Source organism: Tiliqua scincoides, chromosome 2 (assembly GCF_035046505.1).
Source record: "Tiliqua scincoides isolate rTilSci1 chromosome 2, rTilSci1.hap2, whole genome shotgun sequence".
NCBI classification, from domain to species: domain Eukaryota; kingdom Metazoa; phylum Chordata; class Lepidosauria; order Squamata; family Scincidae; genus Tiliqua; species Tiliqua scincoides.
The window spans coordinates 181,804,043-181,829,989 of record NC_089822.1 but is presented as its reverse complement, the minus strand read 5'-3'; the positions used below and the strand labels follow the sequence as shown (position 1 = coordinate 181,829,989).

The 25,947-nt window shown below is 43.0% G+C and overlaps 1 protein-coding gene and 1 pseudogene across 1 annotated transcript in view; one reads left to right on the top strand and one right to left on the bottom strand.

The window, feature by feature from the left end:
• The window catches only part of SH3RF2 (SH3 domain containing ring finger 2), an 80,861-nt gene that overhangs the window by 11,012 nt on the left and 43,902 nt on the right, over nt 1-25,947 (top strand). The window lies entirely within an intron of this gene.
• Nucleotides 20,403-20,522, bottom strand: LOC136642434 (5S ribosomal RNA; annotated as a pseudogene).

Here is a 25,947-nt window from a genome sequence, read left to right as displayed (position 1 = left end):
TGCATCAACACTGGATCGTGTCCTCAGTCACCACTATCTATCTGCATTGTGTAAAGTAGACCAGTATTCTTCCCAAAGTTGTTGTACAAATTACTAAGATCAGTATATTGTAATAATAATATTCAGCATTTGTATGGAGCTTTTTGAATGGGCAGACCACTTCATATAAACGTGCTTGATGTAACTCTTAACAACTCCTCTTTGGGGTATGTAAATAATCTTATAATACAGCTGAGGGTGATAAGCTTGCCTAAGGTCACCTCATGCACTTGTGGCAGAGATGAGATTTGAATTGGGGGAGTCCTGACTCTTAACCACTGCTCTACACCAGCTTTCAGGTGCATCTTCTCATGATTTCTAGGTATGAAAAAATATGAACTCAAAATGCTGTATAGGTGATGACGCTAGATGAGATATAGGTGGTAGAAAGATTTAGGAATTTTCCTTCTATAGAAAATAATGTTGCAACTTTTAAATTTGGATTTGCAATAAAACCCCTGCTAATTGGGTAAGAGGCACTTTTTCAAGTGGGTGCTCCTTTTTTTAGCAGGGGGAGAGTAATTGGCCCACCTCACCCCAGCACTGTCTGTTCTAGTGGCTGTCTGCTGGTATTCCTTGGCATCTTTTTAGATTGTGAGCCCTTTTGGGACAGGGAGCCATTTAGTTATTTGATTTTTCTCTGTAAACCGCTTTGTGAACGTTCAGTTGAAAAGCGGTATATAAATACTGTTAATTAACTATTGCCTGAAAAATATCTGAAAAATATTCCTAGAGACAGGTGCATATTTTGTGCACTGCTTTGATCGGTACACACGCATCATGGCTATGCAGTCACCTCTGAATGGAAATTCTTTAATAATATACAGTATACTTCTCAGTCAGAAGGCAAGGGAAATTTGGGCACACGCACAAAAAATCTGAGCAATCATCACTTGTTAGAGAGAAGCATCTTTAGATCTTTAAAGCCTAGGCACACAAACAAGACTTTGCTTTTTAAGAGCTTCTCAGAAAGGAAACTTTCCCTCCACACACAAGTAAGTTGCAGGGAACTCAATTTATCTAGCCCAGATGAATAAAGGGTTTGGCAAGAGCAGAACACAAGGGAATTTAAATAATTTAAAATATGATGCTTTAGACCATTAAATCTATTCTCTTTCTCTCTGTGTGTGCAAAATATAGTAACATTCTAAGGAAGCACAGCCTTGAATCAAAAGAAAGGAAGGAGGAGGAGAGAACAGGCACAAATTAGGAACATGTATAGAGATACTTCAATAGTTGTGGGTCCTTGCACAAGCACTGCTTCCATGGATGTAGTAGTGTTCATTTCATTCTTCCTCCTTCCTGCCAAGAATTTGCTTCATGAATGACAAAGAGCTATTTAGGTTATTGTGAATGTTATATAGGTCAAGAAACATTGGATCAAACTGGGGCAGTCAAAGAAACATCTCAATGCTACAATCTCAAACAGATGTCAAAACTCCTTTGTGATTTAAAAAGGCTTCTTTAAAAGTCCTTTTCAGTACCCTCAATGTATGAAAGAGAGAATGACATCCCTCCCATACTTCTGATGAGACAGATAACTCATCATCCACCAAGATAAAAATATACCCAACTCCAGCACTGCCACCTTCACTCAAATCCCTCTATATATGTGCATTGGTACTTTTTTCTCTTTCAAAAAACCACCCTGTTCCCCTTTGGAAGGCACAGATGGGATTTTCCTGCCTGGTTCTTCCAAAATTAACCTTCCAAATTGTCCATTGGCATGCAGTTGAGTACTCTACCACTGTTTGCATACAAGAAAGAACAGCTTGGTCTAGTCAACATGAGATTTATGCAAGATGCATGGTGTACCCACTATGTATTGCAGACCAGCAGATGCTTGATAAACGTCCTATTTCCATTGCTTGACTGACAGAAACCACAACAAGGCCCATATCAAGCATGGTATGCTGTGTACATCCTGGAAGCCAAGTGTGGCAATTAGTTTATCCCCATGGTGTATATAATTTTTTGTCCTGGCATGGCATGGAAACTCCAAGAGCTGCTATTTTATTATGAGTTCTTTGCATTCTTTCAGCTCATTTTAGTCTCCAGTTTATCCCTAACACTATATTGTGGAGAGATGTTTTTTATAGGAGAATAGCATTCAGTCATGTGAACCCACATCTGCAGCCTAAAGTGGAACAGGGTCAAGCACAGACTTGCCACTTCTATAAGAACTAGGTCACAAGCTGGGCTTAAATGCCATGCTTGTTGATTGCCAACCATGATTTGGCCTTAGAAGTGGCTCACAGGTTCCATGTCCCATTTCCTTTTCCTCCCCCCCCCCCACCCTCATGAATTCCTTTCCTGATTAGTTGTAACCAGGACATTTGAACAAGCATAGTCAAATAGATCCATCCCAGGTAACCCCAATTACTTTGCTTGCTGTTCCTTGTGCTATTACACAGATCATCAAGACAAGTGGCTGCTGTTGACTTTCTAGCATTCTTCGCTCTGCTGCTGTGGAACACTAATGGGAAAGGACACACCCAGTGCACACTTTCTCACTTTGAGAAGGATTGGCTCCTAGTTTATAGGACAAGATCAATCAACATTTATGAGCTGAGAAGAGCTTCAGGGAGCTTGCGTGAGCTAAAACACAGGATTGTTCTTTCTAGAACCCTGTTGGCAACAAATCATCAATAAAGAGCCTGGTTCATGTTACTTCTGTGGCAGGGCGCTCACAGAATAATAAACCCATATGGGGAGCATTCCATGTGTGAAACAGCTCCTTACATGGCTGCAGTCATTGTCACCATACCAATACAACCCACATCTCAGTAAAGGGGTCCCCTGGTGGTGTTAAAATATAATCACAAATACATAGGTTTTTGACTACATGGGTAGTCAATTCACACCAACTGCTTCCCGTATAGAATGCAATTTGTGTAGTTCTACCTTTCTTGCAACTATCATGTCATCAAGGTAACAGATAAATTGGGCCCAGAGATCTGCTACTGGTAAAATGGACAGGTTGGAGAAGAAAAGATCTAAGATTAAAGGGCCATTCACATGTGACTGTACTGGGTACAGTTATTCACAAATTCTATTCAATGCACGTACAAGCTATGATGTGCAACACACACGGATTATTGATCTGTAAAAATGAACCCTGGCACTGTCATTCACATGGAAGTGTGCACTCAAGTGCAGCATAATGTGCAAACAGTCCTCTGGAGGTAAACTGTCAGATTGGTTTACTCCAGGGCTGGTATTAGAAGTCTTCCTCATTGGGTTCATTGCTGATCTCCAAGATTACTTTTGTGTGGTAGTAGCAGAGCAACTCTCTTATAACCCACCCAGGCACTGGCATTGCTAAGGGGTGCGGGGGGTGCAGTCCGCACCTGGTGACACGCGGGGGGGTGACGTGCCCTGGGGGAGGATGCGCTAACTTTGCGGCTTCAAGAGCTACCGCACTGTGCAATACACCATTGGATGCGGAATGTCCAGCGGAGTGCAATGCACAAAAACAGAATTGAAATAGCTTCTTTCCTTCAAAAGTTATGGCGAAAAAACCAGAAAGAAAAAATGCATGGAGCCCTATGGAAAGTGAAAGTGGGCCGTATCGTGCGTTTACTCACAATTATTATTATTATTATTATTATTATTATTATTATTATTATTATTATTATTATTATTATTAACAGTATTTATATACCGCTTTTCAACAAAAAGTTCACAAAGTGGTTTACAGAGAAAATCAAGCAAACAACTAATGGCTCCCTGTCCCAAAAGGGCTCACAATCTAAAAATCTATGGCATACTTGCCATAGTCCGTTGGAAAGGGCAGGCTAAGAGGAATCCAATGACACCAAAATGGTCCCGATCCAATGAATATAGCCCCCAAAAACACGAGAAGGAGGTCCCTGCCTCCCTCCCAGCTGCATCTATTGAGCCCAAAACGAAGCCACATGGCCGCGTTTACGCGTGAGTAGGCAAACTTGCCTTAGTCCAGACAAGGACTGAGAGGACTCAGGGCAGGCTGAGAGGACCCCAAGGACGTCAGAATGGTCCTGATCCAATGAATGCAACCCCCAAAAACAGAAAAGGGAGAAGGAGGTCCCTCCCTCCCAGCCCTATGGAAAGTGAAGCAGCCTCACGGTCGTGTTTACTCGCAAGTAGGCAGACGAGCCTTGGCTGGTGGTCCTACCCACACTTTCCTGAGAGTAAGCCCCATTGACCATTGCAGGGTTGGGGCTGTCTGCAGCTCAGCCAAGGGCAAGGGGAATTGATTCCCCTTACTCCAGGTAATGTGGCAGCAGCCCCAATCAGGCTACTTGGAACTGTACCATCTAAAGAAGTGGTGCAGATCCAACCACTCTGGAGCTATGCTGGGTCACCTGGGGGGTCAGGATCTAGCCTAAGTGCCAAATCCTAGCCCCACAACCTGCTCTGTCCCAGCCCGGCCACAGGCCTGCCTGCCACTCACTCTTCCCCTGCCCTAGAATACCTCCGTCAATTGGCTCTCATTTTGGGGGTATAACATAGCAACCTTAAATGCTGATTCAAGCATCTCCCTCGTGAAGAAGTTGACAATATGGCTTCCTCACAAGGAAACTGCTTGAATCAACATATAAGGTGGCTATGCTGTACCCTCAGAAATAGAGCTAATTGGGTAAAGATGCCATGTTTGGATTCAGTACCCCAAATATACTCAAGAATAGGTCTAACTTTAAGACAGCAAAATGTGTGTAAACCTGTGTTATCGACCTGCCAGAACAGTGTGAAAAGGAGGAAGGGCTTTATCTCTGCAACCTGGCGAGGAGCAGAAGATTCCAGCTCAGCCCTTATGAAAAGCAATTGGTCGGTCCCATGCTGCTTATCCTTGGGTAGGCAGGCTGTCACCCATTTTGCTCCAACACTAGGCATGAGAAAGAAGGATCAGCCTAAAGAAATTGCATCCTTGATCTTGCTCCCCAGTGTGTGCATCTTTATTTCTACCCTAGCACCCTGACTTCAGGGTCAAGTAGGGCAAAGCTTCCTCCTGCTGATAAGCGAAGGGGAAGGGCAATATTCTGACAATTATATTCACACTTCAAAAGATGCTATTTAGTGGATGCTATGTAGGCATTGTAGTGCATGAAAGAAAGTTCAGGAACTAAAAGGGAGTTGTTCTGTATCAGCCTTCTTATCAGTAGCTACAGTTTTGACCTCCTGAACCCAAGCATTACTAAAAAGGTTTTGGTGTATGCACCATATGAAGACACATTCACAGGGAATGAGCTTTGTTCTCCACCATCTCCTTGAGGGAAACTCTGTAGTTTTTCTAAGGGAAAAAGTAACGTCAAAGAAACTCCAACTGTCTTGAATTCTCGGAATATAATTATAGGAAGAGAGATTGAAATGACAAGGGCACAGTTTGACAGTATTGTTCTATGTGACAAGACTGAAGCTGATAAAAAGCAGAAAAACAGAACTGAAATTATAATGAAGTTACCATGAAGAGATTCTGGAGTTGTGCAAGCTAATCGCACAAAGTATATGTAAATAAGAATCCCTCCTTTCCTCATGGAAGTGCTATGGGAGGAACTGCTATTGATTGTCTTGAACAATAGCATGGACTAGTTGTGTGTGTGTGTGTGTGTGTGTGTGTGTGTGTGTGTGTGTGTGTGTGTGTGTGTGTGTGTGTGTTAAATACAGTAATGTGTTCATTTATCTGTTAATTGCCTTTCTATGAAAAACTCAAGGCAATGTACAATGGACTTGACCTTTTAGCTATCAGCAGCAGCTTGGAGGAGGAGGTGATTACATATCCCATTCCTCAGTGCCGTCGCTCCAATTTGGTTGTTACTCTCCTCACATACGTTGAACATGGGCAGAGGGAAATGGAAATTCACTGGCTAGTCATGGCCCCTGCACTGATGTGCTTATTGGCTACCTCCTGGTACTCCATGCATTTGATGCTTGTTTGTGGAAGGTAGTCCCAAATACAGGAAGGTGCTGTTGTGTGGCTAGCAGACTTGCTCTCATTTATACCCCTCTCCTCACATATCATGCCTGAATGGAACAGAGAGATCCAACCGGTCTCCCAAATGTTTTGTCATGTAGTAGTAGAATCCTGAACTGAGGTAGATGAAGTAGATGAACTGAGGTCTGTGTCAAGGTATTGGCTTATTGCCAAAGCTATCAGCAGGTGAGAAACATCCCATGTTCTCTGGTAAGCCTCAAACCATGGTGGTAGATGAAGGAGAGCATTACACTTCTGGACAGTGCCACTTCAATCTGTAGGGGTGAGGTGTCATATTTTTGAATGCTCTTCCAAGGGGGGGGGGGAACTCCCTGAATGCTGTAAATCAAGAGCGGGCAAACTTTCAACTTTAGGGATCCTGGACTTTTAACAATTGTATAGAAGAGGGAATTTCAGCAGGTACAGAAATTCCAGCTGAAATTCTCTCTCCTACACAATGGTTAAAGGTCCAGGATCCCTAAAGTCGAAAGTTTGCCCTCTCTGCTGTAAATGAAAAAGAACCAGCAACAGAGCTACACTGAGCCTTTCTGCATGCAAGGAGCATGAAGTGTTGTTTTTTTCTTCAATACATGGGAGAATATTTAAAAATATACCCCCTCTTGCAATCTGAGGTGACATAGTTCAGAATTCTGTCACCTCAGTTGTCTGTGTCAGCCTGTGTAATGTGTAGAATAAGTGCTGGATAAATTAAGACATTTTCTGACACCTATTATGGTGTCCCTGGCTCAGTACCTTAGAACATAAGAACATAAGAACAGCCCCACTGGATCAGGCCATAGGCCCATCTAGTCCAGCTTCCTGTATCTCACAGCGGCCCACCAAATGCCCCAGGGAGCACACCAGATAACAAGAGACCTCATCCTGGTGTCCTCCCTTGCATCTGGCATTCTGACATAACCCATTTCTAAAATCAGGAGGTTGCACATACACATCATGGCTTGTACCCCGTAATGGATTTTTCCTCCAGAAACTTGTCCAATCCCCTTTTAAAGGCGTCTAGGCTAGACGCCATCACCACATCCTGTGGCAAGGAGTTCCACAGACCGACCACACGCTGAGTAAAGAAATATTTTCTTTTGTCTGTCCTAACCCTCCCAACACTCAATTTTAGTGGATGTCCCCTGGTTCTGGTATTATGTGAGAGTGTAAAGAGCATCTCCCTATCCACTCTGTCCATCCCCTGCATAATTTTGTATGTCTCAATCATGTCCCCCCTCAGGCGTCTCTTTTCTAGGCTGAAGAGGCCCAAACACCGTAGTCTTTCCTCATAAGGAAGGTGCCCCAGCCCCGTAAGCATCTTAGTCGCTCTCTTTTGCACCTTTTCCATTTCCACTATATCTTTTTTGAGATGCGGCCTTCTCTGTGTTTTTTGAGATCCCAGGGCTTCCACAGACAGGGTCATGCAGACAACACTGAGAGGCAACAATTAGAAAGGTTCCAGGTGAACTATTGCATTATCTAATAAGCCCTCTCTATCCAACATATTATTGATGCATTATTTCTCTTTCTTAAGTTAGTGACCCTCCCTCCCTTTTCCTTCTAATAATATGAGCAGGCAATTTTATTATAAATCTAATGTCAACAGAAAAGGAAATTATAACTAGCTCATTAGCCGTAATTATAGTGCATGTTTCCTCAAGCTATGAAGAGAGATTCTGAAGAACTTTCTTTACACAATGTGTCCCACCCCCTCTTCATCCTCCTTGGGAAATTCAAGCGTATCGGATCATCACCACAATTCAGCTGAGACCAGAAACATTTCTGATAACAGAGAATTGATAGTTTCTGAAAACACGGTATACAGTGGTAGTTAGTATTTGACAATAATGTACGTACAAATACACAAAATAGCTTTTTACATTTGTAAGTATTTGTCATAATAACCCTGACCTTGAGTGACAGCCAAGATTCAGATTTGGAAGGGGGGGTGATAATACCTGCTGCTGAAATGCAGGATGAAGTACCTGAGCCTAAGGGGGGGCACCAAGCAGTGAGACCCCCCCCACACAACTGGAACCTGACCCCCTGAACGTCAGACTTCGACATGCCAGAGATCTCTTGACCTCCACTGCCTGACTGCCCAAGACTATATCATACATTAATTAATCCAAGGTAAAAATTGTTCTCTGTCCACTTCTTCCACAAAAAAAGACTTCCTTCCTATTTTTAGTTTAGACCCAAAGAGTTAATTTGGCATGAGTAAATGGATCAAATTTATACTTCCTAGATATTGTGTCCCACACATATCTAACTGAAGAGTTTGTAGGTGACCAAGCTGACCTGTATGATCTTCAGCAATTTTTTGATGAGTCATGTGCGAAGGAACCTGACAAGTGACCATGGGCATAACCAATGATTGGGCTCATGGTAAACAACTCAAATGACCAGCTGACCATATAAATAGAATTGTGGCAGACCCTTATGCAAAATGCCCCTTGTCTATAGACCAGTAATTTTCAGACTTTTTCATCTCGCGGCACACTGGCAAGGCACTAAAATGGTCAAGGCACACCATCAGCTTTTTAACAATTGACGAGGCACACTGTGCTGTCAATGAGGGCTCACATCCCCTAATGGTCCTATTGATAAATGACCCTCTCCCAAATTCCCGTGGCACACCTGGGGATCATTCACGGCACACCAGTGTGCCACGGCACAGTGGTTGAAAATGGCTGCTCTAGATTTTTGTGTACAAGGATAGAACTGGACAGCAGTCTCTGATTGAGAGCAACAATGTTGGCTCTTTGAATGACTCATAAAACATATGAGACTGAAAAGAACAGTTTGGGAGTGGCTAGAAAGAAAGATACTGCAATTTTAATTTTTTTTAAAGTTTAACGTACAAACATAAGAACAGCCCCACTGGATCAGGCCATAGGCCCATCTAGTCCAGCTTCCTGTATCTCACAGCAGCCCACCAAATGCCCCAGGGAGCACACCAGATAACAAGAGACCTCATCCTGGTGCCCTCCTTTGCATCTGGCCTTCTGACGTAGCCCATTTCTAAAATCAGGAGGTTGCGCATACGCATCATGGCTTGAAACCTGTAATGGATTTTTCCTCCAAAAACGTGTCCAATCCCCTTTTAAAGGTGTCCAGGCCAGATGCTGTCACCACATCCTGTGGCAAGGAGTTCCACAGACTGACCACATGCTGAGTAAAGAAATATTTTCTTTTGTCTGTTCTAACTCTCCCAACACTCAATTTTAGTGGATGTCCCCTGGTTCTGTTGTTATGAGAGAGTGTAAAGAGCATCTCTCTATCCACTTTATCCTTCCCATGCATAATTTTGTATGTCTCAATCATGTTCCCCCTCAGGCGTCTCTTTTCTAGGCTGAAGAGGCCCAAACACTGTAGCCTTTCCTCATAAGGGAGGTGCCCCAGCCCAGTAATCATCTTAGTGACTTTCTTTTGCACCTTTTCAATTTCTACTATGTCCTTTTTGAGATGTGGTGACCAGAACTGGATGCAATACTCCAGGTGTGGCCTTACCATCTATTCGTACAACGGCATTATAATATTAAGTTTGGGGCTCCAATGGGTACAGTGTTTTCTCATCCAAAAAGTTTTTTTTTTAATCCTTTAAATGGCTGTCCTGAAATATTCTCCTGCTCAGGGAAGAGCAAAATAAGATACAAACTAGGTCAGCATTTTCCATCAAGTTGGTTTAAAAACAGGCCAGTGTAATTAGCTCTGGATTAGCCCTTAATGAAGCCCAAACATACATTAGAAGCATCTTCTTTTTCTCAGGTAGTGATGGGCAAACTCCCCTCATCTCAATTCAGAATTGGGTCAGCAATTATGAGGATCCGCAAACACTATTTTTGAGGTCTTATTGGCTCTTCATCCTTTGCACATGTGCACACAAACAGAGGTAACATAAAAGTCAAGAATCTCCTCAATAACTTCCTAGGAAACCTTCTTGTAGCAGGGCTAAAGCCAGAGCCAAATGGCCACAGAAGAACATATATTCAGCCTCAATTGGCTGCTTGTTCCAGTAGTCAATAAAACTGCATACTTGGGAATTGCAGTAAAATTGATGTGACTCAAGTCTGAGATAGTTCTAGGACTAGGTCACATAAACCTGCAGGGCTTCAAGGGAATGATGATGCAGAAACCTCACTTTTTCAAATTATTATATTGATTATTCATTTGTTGTTCATGAGGTTGTGTGGGTAGGTGGGTGTCAGTCAATTAGTCAGTCAGGGCCCACTCATCCATGATGTGAATGAGTGGCTGGTGGTGACAAATGCAGCAGCAAACTTGGAGTGCCACTTCATGGAGTGCCCAAGGATACCACTGCCTCTCTCCAGCCTACCACACGTGGCACTGCATCAATCTGTTTCCTTCACACTTGCCTAGCTCCTTCCTAACATGATCCCTTTAACAGACTGCATGAGGAAGGAATCAGCCATTTCTGTCACTCCTTCCTTTTAGTTTCCTTCATCTGAACAGAAAGTATGGGGCACACAGGGAGTTCCCAGCATGACCCGCATTTCTGGTGTTGTCCAAAATGATTCTGCAGGAAGGAGCAAAGTAAGCAACTGCAGTTTTTGTTCCTTGGTTTTCTGCAGGATAACCTACAGGGTAGCTTGTGCAATAGCTGTGGCTGCAGTGGGTCAGGCATCAGGTGGTGGATGCAGTTGGACTGTCCCTGATCCCAGCAGCTATATTTGTGAGCAAATTAATTGCTTGGATGAAAAGGTATTGTTCTGTAAATTACACTGCTTTTCAGCAAAGTTCAAGTACATTTCAACAATCAACTGCTGTTTCATCAGGAGAAAAAGGGTTCAAGGAATCAATTTCTGAGAATGTACCAAGAGTAACTGCTGGGTTTTAAGCACCACTTCTTCTGAATGCAGACCAGACAGATGCAAACGCTCCACAAGAATGTATAATCGCAAAGTACATTTTCAATGCAAGAGAAAGAGCTTCAGAGCAAGGAAGCTCTTTCTGGAACACATATTCAGGCATTATATATGGTAGTCTTATTCCAAGTCCACTAATTTGATGCACTATAAGTTCTCTTTATATGCAAATTCATTATCCGTGAATTCTCTTATCTTTGAGGGGCAGAATTGCCACCTACCTCTCATTATCTGTGACTCTGTTCTTCTTATCTGTGAATAATGTGCCAGTGCACTCAGGGCAGGGGGATGGGGGCTCAGCACAGCTGTGAGCCGACAGGTGGGGGTAAGATAGGTTTTGAGAGGAGAAAGAGAAGAGACAGTGGTTACATTCTACATTAGCAGAATGTAGTGTCAGTGCTGTGCAGGGGGGAGAGGAAGAGGCATCTATACAGTATATGTTTGATGTGGGAGGGGGTTGTGGTAATCACGTCCAGTCAATTACGTTCAGAGTATGATCCTTCAATTATACAGTACTCCTAGTTTTTTTTAGTAAGTTGTTTGGATTGGGTCAATTTTCTGCATCAAATGGGCATTGATATTGGCCCATGGAGAATCATTTATGCCCACTTCCAGACTTGCCCCACCATCTTGGGGATTCCAGTTTTCACAACCCAGGCAAAGAGAGACCATAAGAACATAAGAACAGCCCCGCTGGATCAGGCCAAAGGCCCATCTAGTCCAGCTTCCTGTATCTCACAGTGGCCCACCAAATGCCCCAGGGAATATACAAGACAACAAGAGACCTGCATCCTGGTGCCCTCCCTTGCATCCGGCATTCTGACATAGCCCATTTCTAATGTTAGGAGGTTGCACATACACATCATGGCTTGTAACCTGTGATGGACTTTTCCTCCAGAAATTGTCCAATCCTCTTTTAAAGGCATCTAGGCCTATGATGAGTGGTTTCTGGAAGGCTACCTGAGAGCTACTCTGGGGCTGGGGTGAGCCAAGAGACAGGTGGTGGAGGAGGAGGGGTAAAGCAACCCCCTCTTCACTGCTGAACACTTGAGACCTTGTTGGACTAGCAGCCTTCAATGAGTAGAGGGTTAGCTAGCACAGAGAAGGAAGCATTAGATGTTGGAGATGTTGATGAGCCCTTACTATCACCCAGCCCCATCAAGTTAAGGTTCAGGTTCATAAAGTTAGAGTGTACGATGAAGAGGGTCTCCTGGAACCTAACCCCATTTTTCCCACAGGTTCAGTGATTCAGTATCCACCATATCCCCTAGGTTTTCCAGGAACTTAACCCTAGTGGATAACAAGAACTGACTGTATATGCTTTTTTAACTAATCTTAGGAAGGCATACCAAAAAATGAAAAGATCTGGGGGTGCATTTCCTCACTGGGTGTTTTTTACTCTCCCCTCCCTAGAATGACAAAAGGAAAGACTTCTCCACTATGTGCATAATTAATGAATGGAATTGCAGCCACAAAACATGTGATGGCCACTAGTGTAGATGGCTTTAAAAGTGGAGTGGACAATTTCATGGAGGACAGGCCTATCAATGGCAACTAGTCCTGGCAGCTGTATGCTGCCTCCAGGATTAGAGGCAGTGTGTCTTTGAAACCCAATTGCAGAGAAACTGTAGAAAATCATACTACCATTATCTCTACTCAAACAGATTGTCTCAAACAGGTCTTCCTGATGGGCAGGAAGGGTGCAATCAAGTCTTTCCCCTGCTGTGCGTATATTAGCAGATGGGAAATAAAACACACTATAGATACTGAATTAAGAAACCAATCCTAACCATGTTTGTTCAGAAATGTCCCAGTTCCCTGACTGAATATTTCAAAGGAAGTATACTCAGGATTGCAGCCAAAACACCTCTAATTAGCTATTATTATTTGCATTCCTATAGATCTTGGTGTTGCTCCATAAGAGGTAATACTTATTTAGCAACTGATTTTGATCTAGTCTATGGTGTCAGAGGTGTGTACTTCAGGAAATGTTTCTGTCTCCAGGACTTTTGAACATGAGCAATGCAAAAAAACCTGTGGGAACAAAAGGAGCCAAGGAATGAGTAGAGCCTCTTCACATGAATATTTTTTTTTTTAGATTATACAATTTAAGTGTGATTACAACAAAAATATCTTGGGAACCACTTTGTCACATAAGCATACACTTGTCATGGCACCAGGATTGGCAAGAGCTCCATCTTAAGTACAAGTGTGCCCCCGTATCCATGGGGGTTCCGCTTCAGAATCCACCACTGTTAAGTGAAACTGTGGATACAAGTGAATGCTTCCCCCGTCCACCCTCCAGAGTTGAGGGGAACCTGAGGACTACCTGGGCCTCCTAATGCCTTAGAAGGAATTAAAAACATCACGTCCGGTTTCACAGAGAAACTGGAACTTGCTTTTTTTGCCTTAAGTCTGACGTCTGTCCATGGCCTCTGCTGGGCTCAGAGGACCCTCTGGAGGCAAGGGGAGCAGAGCAAATGATTGATTTGAAGCTCCTAGGCCTCTACAAGCTGTTCAAGTGAAAATATTTTGGGAAGAAAGTCTCAGTTGGGACTTAGGTGAAAAAATAAAATTGGAATATAAACATTAGGGGAAAAAACAGGAAGAAAGGAAGCCCAGGGTGAGGGGAAAAAAGCTATTTTATGTGAAACAATGAGAGCAGAGCCTGAAAAATAGAGAAAGCAAGTACTAGAAATCGTCAATGTAATTAATACCTATTGCAACGTCACTACCATGACAAGAAAGGATCCACCCAAATTATAATGCTTCACAAGTAGGATGTGTGCACACCATCGGGGATAAGGATGTGTGGCTGTCAAGGAAGCATGTAATGCAGTGCAGTCAACAAGATGTATTTAGATAGTTCATGAAGGGATGTAGCCTGGAGACGAGGTGAAGCAGAACAGAGGCAGGAGGGGAAAGGCCAAGCAGAGAAGGAACAAAGCAACACAAAACAAAGGGGGCAAGAGCAAGGGCTGTGCAGCTCATGAAAGCAGGATTAGAAATCCTTTGGGTGCTGAGGGTTAATTTACACATTACATTTTTAGATGTTCACGTAAGTTTTATTAGTGTCCACTTAAAAATGTGGTATATGAACGTCACCAAAATGCGTTTGCAAAAAAAAAACAAAAACAGGAGCCTTACTCCTGTTGAGTGTAGGCTCAATTGCAATCCCAAGGTCACTTCTGCGTAATTTGTGAACTGGCCCAGATCACAGATGGACCCACACAGAAAGTTTTTAAAGGGGTTACAGCTAGGATTATGAGGTTGGATGCATCCAAAAAGCTGACATTTCAGAAGCAGGGCTGGTGATGTCACAAGACTGACCACCCTTGAAAAATGGGGGCAGGGCATCTGGTACCAGGGTAGATCCCAGAAGCCCACAAAATGACATTTCTTGTCCATCTGTCCATGAAGAAAGAAAAAAAAAGCTGAAAAAGGTATACTGGAGAAACTGGCTGCTATTGTCACAGCTCACACTATCAATCTCTTGTCAACAAATGGCAGAGGGGATTCTAATCAAACTTTCAGAAACCAGTAGGGGATCATTTCAATCTCCTTGCACACTGTACTGCTGACCTCAAGGCTATGAGACTTCAACAAAAAGACTTCAAAAGAGAGGCTCCAGTGTGAAATTGCCAAACTAGAAATGATCATCAAATTCAATTCTACTCCATTTGTACTTAAGCGAGATTGGTGGCATCTTTACCTCTACAAAGAGGTAATAAGCTCCAATCCTATACAGGTGGAGCTTGTTTACCCGTGGAGCCTGTTTACCTGGAGCCTTTGACCCACACTGAGCCAGATTTGGCCCAACCTGAACCCTCTGAAGGCAACTAGAGCTGTCACTTCTGGAGGGCTTTCTGAAGCCCACAGAGGCTGCGCACATCCACTCATGACCTCTGTGGTATTAGGAGGCCCTTCAGAAAGCCCTCTGGAGGTGACTGGAGTGCAGCTCCAGTTGCCTTCAGAGAGTTTAAAGAGGTTGAAACCACAGATTTTGTTATCTGCAGTTTTCGGTATCCGTGGGGGCTCCAAGAACAGATTCCTCATGGATACCGAGGCCCCACCTGTACACACTTCCCTGATTGTAATCCTCGTTGGACAAAATGGCACTTAGTTCTGATGCATAAGATGCAAAGGCTCTAATTGTCTCTGCTTTGGCTGCTGTAAATAGAGAACTCTGTTCTTATTTGGACACTGCACAGAAATGTGACTGACTTACAGTTGCCCATTGCATCTGCATTGGGCTCCATGGCTGACAAACACCTTCTCTCAGTACCCATGTATTTTCTTCAGGCTGGAGATAACACCTCATGCATCTGTCAAAGTGGGTTCTAGTTCAGAAAAGTTTATGCCATTATAAAACAGCCAGTCTTTCAGATGTTTACAGGACTGTGTTGTTTATCTTTGTAGATGTCAGTTACAGTGAACTAGATCAGCTCCTTTTAGCAAATCCAATTGTCCCCTGTTGAGTCTGTTCTCTAGGGCTTGCTTGGTACACACACACCATTAAGGGTTTTCCTTGCTGCCTGTGGAGGGATGGGGAAGGGGACACGCACACACACACACACACACACACACACACACACCCCCTAAGGGTTTGCCTTGCTACCTACTGGGGAAGAACCAAAATAAAAAGCAATGGAGACCCACTGCAGGTCTCTAACTGATGAGTACAGAATTTTGAGAAGCTGAATTTTGAACAGGGAATTTAAACAGAATTTTGAATGGGGAGCATTTCTTGACAAGGAATTGAAGATAAGAAGGATTATAGCACGAATAAGAGAAAAAAACAATTTTTATGAAGGTCAAAATGTATTCTCTCTTTGTACCACAGGCATATTCCAAAACTTGCACGAGGAATACTCTAAGTACGTAAGAAAATCACTGCTGAATCAGATCAAGGACACATCCCAAAAGCCCACAAGTAGATCCACAAGTTCATCCTTCACTGTTTGTCCACCAAACCTCATAAGTGAAATGCATGTTGTGCAAGCCTATGCATGTTTACTCAGAAGTAAATCCACTGTTTTCAAAGGGCTTCCTCCTAGCTATGAGTGATTAGGATGGCGGCCTTGTAAACATACTGTCAAGCAATTTCCAATCAATATTATGAGAGGGGGAGAAAAAAATCTCACTCTCTATTCTCCCCATATCATTCATAATTTTACAACCTGGATGAAGTTTCCCCTTAATTGCTTTTTCTCCCCAAATGGAAAAAGAACTAATTGAACCGTCTGGTGTGCCAAATCATTTCTTCGGTCTGCCAGCGTTCTTGAAGTGTTTCTTCGATAATTCCTTCAATATAACTGACTACACAGATGAGTTCACCATTACCAATGAACCCACTCACATAGTCACTAACTTACTCAGTGACTCTCTTATTAAAGTGCTCTAATGACAAATTTGTCTATGTGAATGCAGGAGCATGCATGCACCCTGATAGAAAGTGGATTACACTTTACTCAAACTCCTACAGTTAGTATAGAGTAGCGAGTGAAATGCAAATCAGGACTTCCCCAATTCAAATGTTGCTTGTGCCATGAGTTTTCACTGTATGGCTTTAGGGAAAACCAGTGGTGTCCCAGAGCCTCCTGGCACCTAGGGCAGGACAATGTGGTGACACAGAAATATCACTTGCCTGCATCACCATGTCACCCCTCCACCTGCTACATCCGTCCCCCCTGCTTCCAGAGTGGAGGAACAGCAGGTGGGCCCAACTCTGCAATGCTTACCCATCCCATCCCCACTGGGGAGTCCAGGAAACACCCGGAGCACCACGAAGAGGGGCACACTGCCCCAGTTCCCCCCTTCATATGCTACCTGGGCATGCCGCTCCCTCTCAGCCTCAGTTGTCCCCATCTGCAATGCAGGGATAATAATCATTACTTAATTTGCATGGTTGTCAGAAGGACAAATATCTGTAAAGTGCTTTGCACACTCAGAAAGCGTTAACCATTGTTATGGAGCATTAACTATTGTTATACCAGTATTCTATACAAAGAACTAGTCAGATTTTATGCACAACGATGTTTGCCAAAACTTCTAAAGGAAAGTGACTTCAGGAGATGGTACTGGTGTGCTGGAGCAGAAGTGGTGGTGGAAGTGTGAGTGGCTACATCCTTACCATTTCCTTTTTTCCACTGCTTCATTGCCAGCACTCCAACCAATTACCTGCAGAAACATGTTTCTAGAAATCCAGGGAAAGCAGCTTGAGGAAGAAGAGTGACCAAGGAAAAGTGGCAGCTGGGGAAAGGATTAAGGATGCTTTCTTTCCCCTGCCACTTCTTCACTCCCCCTCCCAAGCTATTTTCCTTAGAAGAAGCAGCTGCAAAGATTTTGTTACACACTAGGCAACAATGAATTGCAGAATTCTAATCAGCACTGGAGTGGATGTGTTGTCAGTGTGCTGGCAAGGGAAATTGAATTTAGGCTTCCTGGGAAGCTATAAGAAGCCCTTGCTTTGCTTTTCCCACCAGTGGTTCCCATTCTCAGATGCTGCTGTACAGCTTTGGTACAAGAGTTAAAATGCAGCAAAGAAGCTGAGAAATAGAGTGACTATTCCATTGAAGACAGCATAAAGCACTAGCCATATTTGAAAAATCACAGGAGGATATGAAAGGAAAAGGTTGCTTAAAATATCCCAAAGTTGCAAAACTAGAGGGAAGCTGTGGGGCATTTGGTTTCTTCTTCTAAAAAGTTTATAGAAGCATATAAAGGATTTGGCCTAAATACTAGTTGTATTTCTTGGAGTTCTGTGTTAGGAATGTAATACATAATTATTCCTGGAAAACTTTCTGGCTAAGTGGAAGATAAAGTTTTGATTCAACTTCCAAGACAGCTTAGGCATAAGCTAGCATGTTGTTTCTGCAATTGTATGGTAACCTCAAAGCTTTTTGTAGGCCACAGTGAACTGGGCTTGTGTAGGCCATGTTCCAACTAGTAGAAGGCAAGCACAGAGTGTGTTCTAGTGTTCCTATGTTATTACAGTTCAGCATAAATGATGCAAGGGGAAGGACTCACATAAACAAAGGAATGGGGATCCTGTCATCCCTCAGTGGGGTTTTGTCACTGTTAGCTGGGCATGGATTCTGGACTGGGACCTTCCCTGGGCAGGCTGCTCCTCCCTGGCTTTCACACGGAGGCTCGCCTTCCTACTCCTGAGATTGGGCAGCAGAGGAGGCATAGGTCTCAACCCATTTGGAGGCTCAGTAGCAGACCCAAGTTTGTAAGGGTTGGGTCCTTCCAGCCACAGGTTGGGGTGGGCTTCAGGCCCCTGGCACCCTCAGGCTCTCTGTTCTCCTACATTGCCTCTTGTAGCAGAGGGTCTCGGGGAAATTCCTCTCCTTCTGTAAATCATATCACATGATGGTCATGTGGATTCAAATCTCTCAGTGCTTTTAAGATCCATATGTGAATACAAAATCGATCAGTAAGCATTTTACACAATACTTTGCTAAGTGTTTAAAGTTCTACCAGTTGCCTCAGATGCTGAAAGATGAGACTGTTTTCATTACAGACAGACTCAGTTGTGGTTAAACATACTCAGCATGGCCTCCTTCTACTTATTAGCTAGGACAAATTATCTCTCTGAATTTACCCAAAGGGCAATAGCCAAGTAAACTAAGTGAACCCCTTTCTGTGCTTTAAAACTTGGCTACTGACATGTTTCCAGGGCTTTCAGGTCTTTTTTTTTTCCTTTTCCAGTATACAAACTGTATAAGGAAAGTGCATTGCTATTGAATTGTCATGGCTTAAAATATTTACCAATGTTTTAGCAAAAATTATTTCTAAAGAAAGCCTTCAGGTTGTTTGAAAATATAAACATGTAAATCACACGTTAAGGCTGCAGTCGTATTCACCGCTTAACTATGGGGACATGTTCTGCAAACATATCATTAAGGCACATCCGTTGCTGTCAGGGCAACTGCTAATGACAGCTGGGTTGTGTCCCAGAATGCCTTGCAGAGCCAGGAAACCAGGAAGAAGGCAGCTAGCTGGCAAAAGGACATGTGGAAAGTGCGTGAAGCGCTGGTTAGCCAGTTGAACCAGGAAGAAAGCTAGCAGGACCACCACTGTATATGTAGTCAGTTGTTTGCCAGAATGTTGCTGTGCTACACATGCCTGAATTCACGTACCTGGGCATCTGTTTATGTAGAATGAAAAGATAGCTTCCTTCCCCAATGGGAGTACAGTCTACTTCTTGACAAGGGAAGACAACAGAGGGAGGGAGGGAGGGGACTGGAGACAGGGGTAGACAGGGAATCATAGAAGGCTGTTTCAGTTGTATTTGAGCTTGGTTACTGTGGGAAGGAGGTCTGTGGTATGTTGCCAAAGGCTTCAGTGAATCTTTTTCCTATTCAAATATTTCAGTTCAAATACTGAAAATGTATATATGAGAAAATCTTTTTAGATGCTTACACAACGTGTTAAATTAACACAGTGCACAATTTATTTTTGGTGTTTGTTTCCAGAACATAAATCAAAGAAACACACTGAAAACAGACCTCACTCAGTGAAGGCTATCTGGAAGTGTTGTGCAGACAATTTTGATCCAATGTTCTTCAAAATACCCTCATGACGGTATCTCAGAAATCTCACTGTGGGGAGTATTCAACAGATGGGTCACCACCACTGAAGAGGTACCTTTCTGCTTACCATCTCCCTAACATGGCAAGAGATGGAGGAAAGGAGTGACAGGCAACAAGCAATCTCATGTGAAAAACTGGTGTAGCCAGGGTGGACCCCCTCCTGACACCACACTGCTCTGTCTGCAGAAGGCATAATCAGCTGTTCCGGGCTGATGGTCTGATTTGCCTGCTGCAGCGCTAGGTTCTCTAGCCATGCTACTGTGTAAATTATTTGTGGTGTCCATCAGCAACCTTTAGAGAAACATGATGCCACATGAAAGCACTATTTGTCTCTCTCTGGACTTGTCAGCACTGTGACAATAACTATGTGAAGTAACTTGAGAAATAAGCACACAAGTCCTCTTTGAAATTATTTTCCATTAGGATGATAATTTCCTCTGCATGTAACAAGGACAGAGATATACTCACATTACAATAATAATAACAATAACAATATTTTATAGTGTCAAATTACACCCACGCATGTTACCGCAGTAATCATTATCCCCACTTTGCAAATGAGGGAGTGAGAGAATGGCTTACCTTAGGCCACCCAGCAAATTAATGGCTGAGTTGGCATTCAAAACCCAAAGACCTCCTGGGTCATAGCAATCACTCTTAACCTTGACACCTCTCCAGCTTTTGATGCTGTATTACAAGAGCCTATCTCATATATGTAGTGGAATTGTTGCCAGTATGAAAACATGTCTGTCAGCTACTGCAGGTCCTGAAGGGAATACTGTGGAAGGGAGGACAGACTGACAGCTGGATGTTGTAGGACTACTGGTTTTAACTAGGGCCAGGGCTTACCTCTACTTTGTGTTTTCAGTGTCAGAGCTTGTGCTGGATGGTTGGCAACCTTCAGTCTCGAAAGACTATGGTATAAGCCTACAGCACCCGCTATTCCCAGGTGGTCTCCCATCCAAGTACTAACCAGGCCTGACCCTGCTTAGCTTCCAAGATCAGACGAGATCAGGCATGTGCAGGGTAACAGTTGCTGCCAACATGTGAAAGAATCATGAAGAAGAGTGTCTTCGGACAAAACTGGAGGGGACGATTATATGCTTGCTTCCCTGTCCTGTTGGCACTTTGTGCATGCACAGAGTTTGTTGCTACCAATAATCAGAATGAAATTCAAGGATTAAAGAGCTGAATTCTAGAGTATGGTTTCTAGACAGGCTTGCACCCCAGCACCTTTTTATTTAGGAACAGACCACAGTTCTTCAGCCAGAACTTGTATGGTATAAAAATTACCTGATATCAAAACTGTTGGTTGTACGTATATCAGTGTGTTAAATCAGCTTCATCTTGCAGTGTAGATCATGTTGGTCATTCACACACTGGCATGCAACTGATGTCCAACCAGCATGTGGATTTGGGCCAGTGCAAACACAGCCAAAATCTGTCATAGATCAGCTGTCATTGATTAACCTTACCCCCCCCCCCCGGCAGTTAGCTAATGAAGTATGAGGTGTGCCAAGCTTACTACTTATTTACTATTTATTTCACTAGTTTTGTAAACTCATCTTAGGTTACCATTTCTGTTCCACCTGGACAAAGAATCGTGTCCAACTTAGAAGTTTGCACAGTTTCATCAGGAAAAACTGTATGCGATCACAACTCGCTCACTCAATCATCTTTCTCACTCATCTTTAAACATCTACCAAATACTTTAGCTTTGTAGTTTGCATGATTTTCTTTTCATATACCTAATGCAAATGCATATTCTGCAGTATTTTTTTTAACAAAGATTTGTAATTGCTTTTCAATGCAATGATTTCAAAGGCTAGGAGCACAATCCTAAGCACCCTCTAGGCCAGCACAGGCCCCCTGTGCCAGCCTACAAGTGTTGTGGACATGCCATAAAATATGTTTGCAATGACTTCTGAGCCAGTTAGGCTGGCGCAAGGATAGGGTAAGTTTGTACCATCCTGGGCAGACAGACACAGAGGGTGGGAGAGGGTGATGGGAGGGTGGAACGGGAATGAGGAGGGGGTGCTCTGGGAGGCGGATCAGGCCCAGGAGGAAGGGAGGTGGGACCAGCTATGGCAGCACAGGCCATATCCTAACCCCCAGCCCTCCCTGGCCTGAGCAGCAGTACATGGGCTGCTCAGCTTTACGCCAGCAATTTTGCTGGCTCAGATCCAAGCAGCCCCTTGGAGTGACTGGAGTGCTATGCAGGATAAGGGGGAAATAATCTGCACTGGATACAGCGTAGCCCACTCAGCCTAGCGCAGGTTAGGATTTGGCTGTAGGAATGACAACTAAAACCACAAAATATGAACCAAAGACATTGATCAAATCAGCAGGTCAAACAAAGGTTAAAGGTTATGTATATGAAACAGCTACAGCATTTGCAAGCTAGTGAGAAGGATTAAATTCAAACATTTTCTGGATTTTCAGTTTTGTTAAACACAGTGCCGTTTTCAAGAATCAGTATTTCAAAACCTGTGCTCTCAGCTTCCTTTTTGACAGGCTGGATTGGTGCTGGATTGTGGGAGGGCAATTTGGAAACAGTGAATCATTGTGTGAGCAATTTAGTGGTACTTAAATGGAAAAATAGTTAGATTTTAAAAAGTAATCATTTTCAGTGTGATTCAGGACATATTTTCAACAATGAGCACCACTACATTCCCTCCCCCCTTCCCTGTACCTTGGGAGGTGATGATGGTTATCTGAGCCACAGTTTTTGTGATTTTGGCCTGATATTGTAGAATTATGCTGTACAATAGGTGTCCTAGGAAAGGGCAGGCATTTCAGCCAGATATGTCCTGCGCACCATACTGTTATAGGATCAGACCATAAATGGTAGATTTTGCAGACAGTATTTTGTTGTGCAACATTTAGAAACTTTTAGTGTTTCTTCATTAACAGTATTTAGTTTTCATCTGATGGCATCAGTCCCATTTGAAACACTCGATGCTAACAAATACAGAAGAGCAATGTAAGGAGCTATGCCATATCTTAATACTCTGGTTCAGACTTCCTGATGCTTTAAAGAAGCTTCCTTGCCAGCTATTGTACATGGATTCTTCTCCCATGGATTCTTCTCCTAAATTGAAAAATGCAAGAAGGTGAAGGTTAGGCTTAAGGCCTCTGGAAATTACAGTGAAGCTATAAAAAGCAGGAGGCATTTGCATCTGCTGTCTTTGGCATGAACAGTTAATATCAATCTGGTATCTAAAACATGGGAGGTGGGAAGTTTGGCATTTCTGGTGCTGACTATATATTTAGTCTATGCCACTCCTGGGTGCAAACTGGCTTTTAAAGAAAGAGTAGATGCCCTGGCTTAGAAACTGCAGATGGAGGAAGAGTGTTGGGCCTTTCTGGAGAGCAGTGAAAGCGGAAGCAATTACTGTTTCTACTTTCTTCAGCATTTTCTACTTGAAAAGGAGGAAAGGATCCTGCTTTGATCCTGCTTCTCACCACGATTGCTTCAAACTGATCTGCATCCAGAGAGTCAAAGCTTGAGCACAGAGGCTTTTTTGTTTGAAAAAGATCATAGGAAGTTGTGGAAAACTGGAGGGAATTAAACATCCCTTTGCTCATAGAGCCATATATGACCTTGGCACATCTGGCAAGGTAATTATTTCACAGTCCTGTTCCTCTTCTGAAAAATAGAGTAACTTTATATTAAATAATGGTAGCTTATCGCCTAGAAGCTGTTGCAGGAACCACCAAGTTAAAGTCTGTCCAGCACTCTACAAAGCAGAAATGTTATTCAAAGCAACAGCAAAGCTACACAACTTGCAGTGGAAAGGATGAATCTACCATCAGTATGCTAAAGAAAGCAGGATGCAAAGAGGACAAAGATGATTTATAGATCTCATGAAAAGCAATCAATGCAATTCAGAATAAATTGAGAACAAAACGGCTAATATTATAATGCCATTGTACAAATCTATGGTAAGGCCACACCTGAAGTATTGTGTCCAGTTCTGGTCACCGCATCTCAAAAAAGACATAGTGGAAATGGAAAAGGTGCAAAAGAGAGCGACTAAGATGATTACGGGGCTGGGGCACCTTCCTTATGAGGAAAGGCTACGGCGTTTGGGCCTCTTCAGCCTAGAAAAGAGACGCCTGAAGGGGGACATGATTAAGACATACAAAATTATGCAGGGGATGGACAGAGTGGATAGAGATATGCTCTTTACACTCTCACATAACACCAGAACCAGGGGACATCCGCTAAAATTGAGTGTTGGGAGGGTTAGGACAGACAAAAGAAAATATTTCTTTACTCAGCGCGTGGTCGGTCTGTGGAACTCCTTGCCACAGGATGTGGTGCTGGCATCTAGCCTAGACACCTTTAAAAGGGGATTGGACAAGTTTCTGGAGGAAAAATCCATTACGGGGTGCAAGCCATGATGTGTATGCGCAACCTCCTGATTTTAGAAATGGGTTATGTCAGAATGCCAGATGCAAGGGAGGGCACCAGGATGAGGTCTCTTGTTATCTGGTGTGCTCCTGGGGCATTTGGTGGGCCGCTGTGAGATACAGGAAGCTGGACTAGATGGGCCTATGGCCTGATCCAGTGGGGCTGTTCTTATGTTCTTAAATAAAATCCAATAGCTACAAAAAGAGGAACATGACAAATCAGCAAAATAATCAAAGGGGATAACAGAAATTCAGGAAATGCCTGCTGAAAAAGCCAAGTTTTGTCACCCATAATGACAGGTCTTCTACCACATCTCTGGTGGAAGACAGCAAAGGGGGAGAGACAGATGCATATTACGTGGCAGGGAGTTTCACAGGGTGAAGATTACCACCAAGAAGGCCATCTCACTACCAACCTAATCTTAGTGGGCCGTGCAAGAGAGCCTCCCTCTCAGATATTAAAGGGCAGGTAGTTTCATATACTTATATAACATAATTCTACTATTATACAACAGAAGAGCAACTGCAACATTCTCTTTTAATATATTTACACTACTAGGATTAAGAAAGGACCAATGGCAAAATGAACTTACAGGCAAATTTTTACAGGCAAGCAATTTTCTGATTTATATTAGCAATTTTTTGCAGGAACTCAATGGCTCTCACTGTCTCCTTCAAATATTGAGAAGTGGCAAGTCAGGATACAACTATCCCTGAAAGACTAAAATTCCAACTTGTGAATGATCTCAGATGATACTCTTTGTAGGTGATCACTGAAGATTTTATTAGTCTCTGGCCATCTCTTTCAAAATTCCAGTTTGTAAAAGCACAGTCTGCACATATTGCTGGGGCACACCATCCAAGAAGGTAGAAAAACCATGAAACAAGTTTCAATACATTTGACAGTGTGTGTGGTCAAATGGGCAAAATTATTGTTGTGCTCTTTTTATTTCCTTAAATGCATTTATTTCCTTAAAGAAATTTATCTTAACCTGCGCTTAGGATTTTAAAATAGCTCTCCTATAAGATAATATCCCACTTTCTCTTTGGGTTGTCCTTCAGGAAGTTCCCCCAGTAACTTTTCTGTGGTTCCTCCATTAACCAATAACTCCAGTACAGGTTATCCTCATTATCCACTGATTTGGCATCCACTGTCTTGACTCACCACTGATACTGAGGTCCATCTTTAAATGCCTTGTAACAAGGAAAAAAAATTGTAAAAATTCCATTTCCTGCCTTTGTGCTGTTAAACAGCACTCGTTGCAAGCTTCTCGGGGTTAAAGATAGCTTTAAAGACCCACTTCTGGGTTTCTTGCTCCTCCATTGTAACCCCAGAATGCATCAGTATAGACACTATATCTTAGTGATTCCCAACCTGGGGTATGTGTACCCCAGGGGTACTTGCCAGGACCTTTAGGGGTACTTGAAAAAGAATTGAATAATGCCAGAAAAGGCAGGTCTGTATGAGAATGCCTTGTCGGGCTGGTATTAGAATTCCTTGCGGGGCTAATATAAGGGGTAAAATTTATGGAAATGGGCTGCCAAGAGGTATGCAAGTGAAAAAATGTTGGAAACCACTACTATACCGCATTCAGTCATAATTTCATTCCATTAATTCCATTATTCACTTCATCTAGTGGCTGAATGCGGTATAGCGTCTTTACCAATGCATTCTGGGAGACAATGGAGGAGCAATAAACCTGGAAATGGATCTTTAAAGCCATTTTTCCACTGATTTGGTATCCACGGATTTTTTTTTAATCCACAGAGGGTTCCAGAACGCATCCCCAGTGGATAACGAGGCATGAACTATAACTGATTTTGCAAAAATATGCAAAAGTGAAACCGCAAAGCCATAAAATAAGGAAAACCTCACTGAGCTCATACAATGCAGATGCTCCTTTCCCCTTCTTTTTCTATACTTAAAGGGCCAGATGCCAGGGTCATAATACTGCCATGCTTCTGGCTGTAGAGAGATTTCTAATACAGTAGCCACGTATGTATGAGAAAAAGTTGGTTGTGCCATATATGAACACCAATGTCAGACACAGAA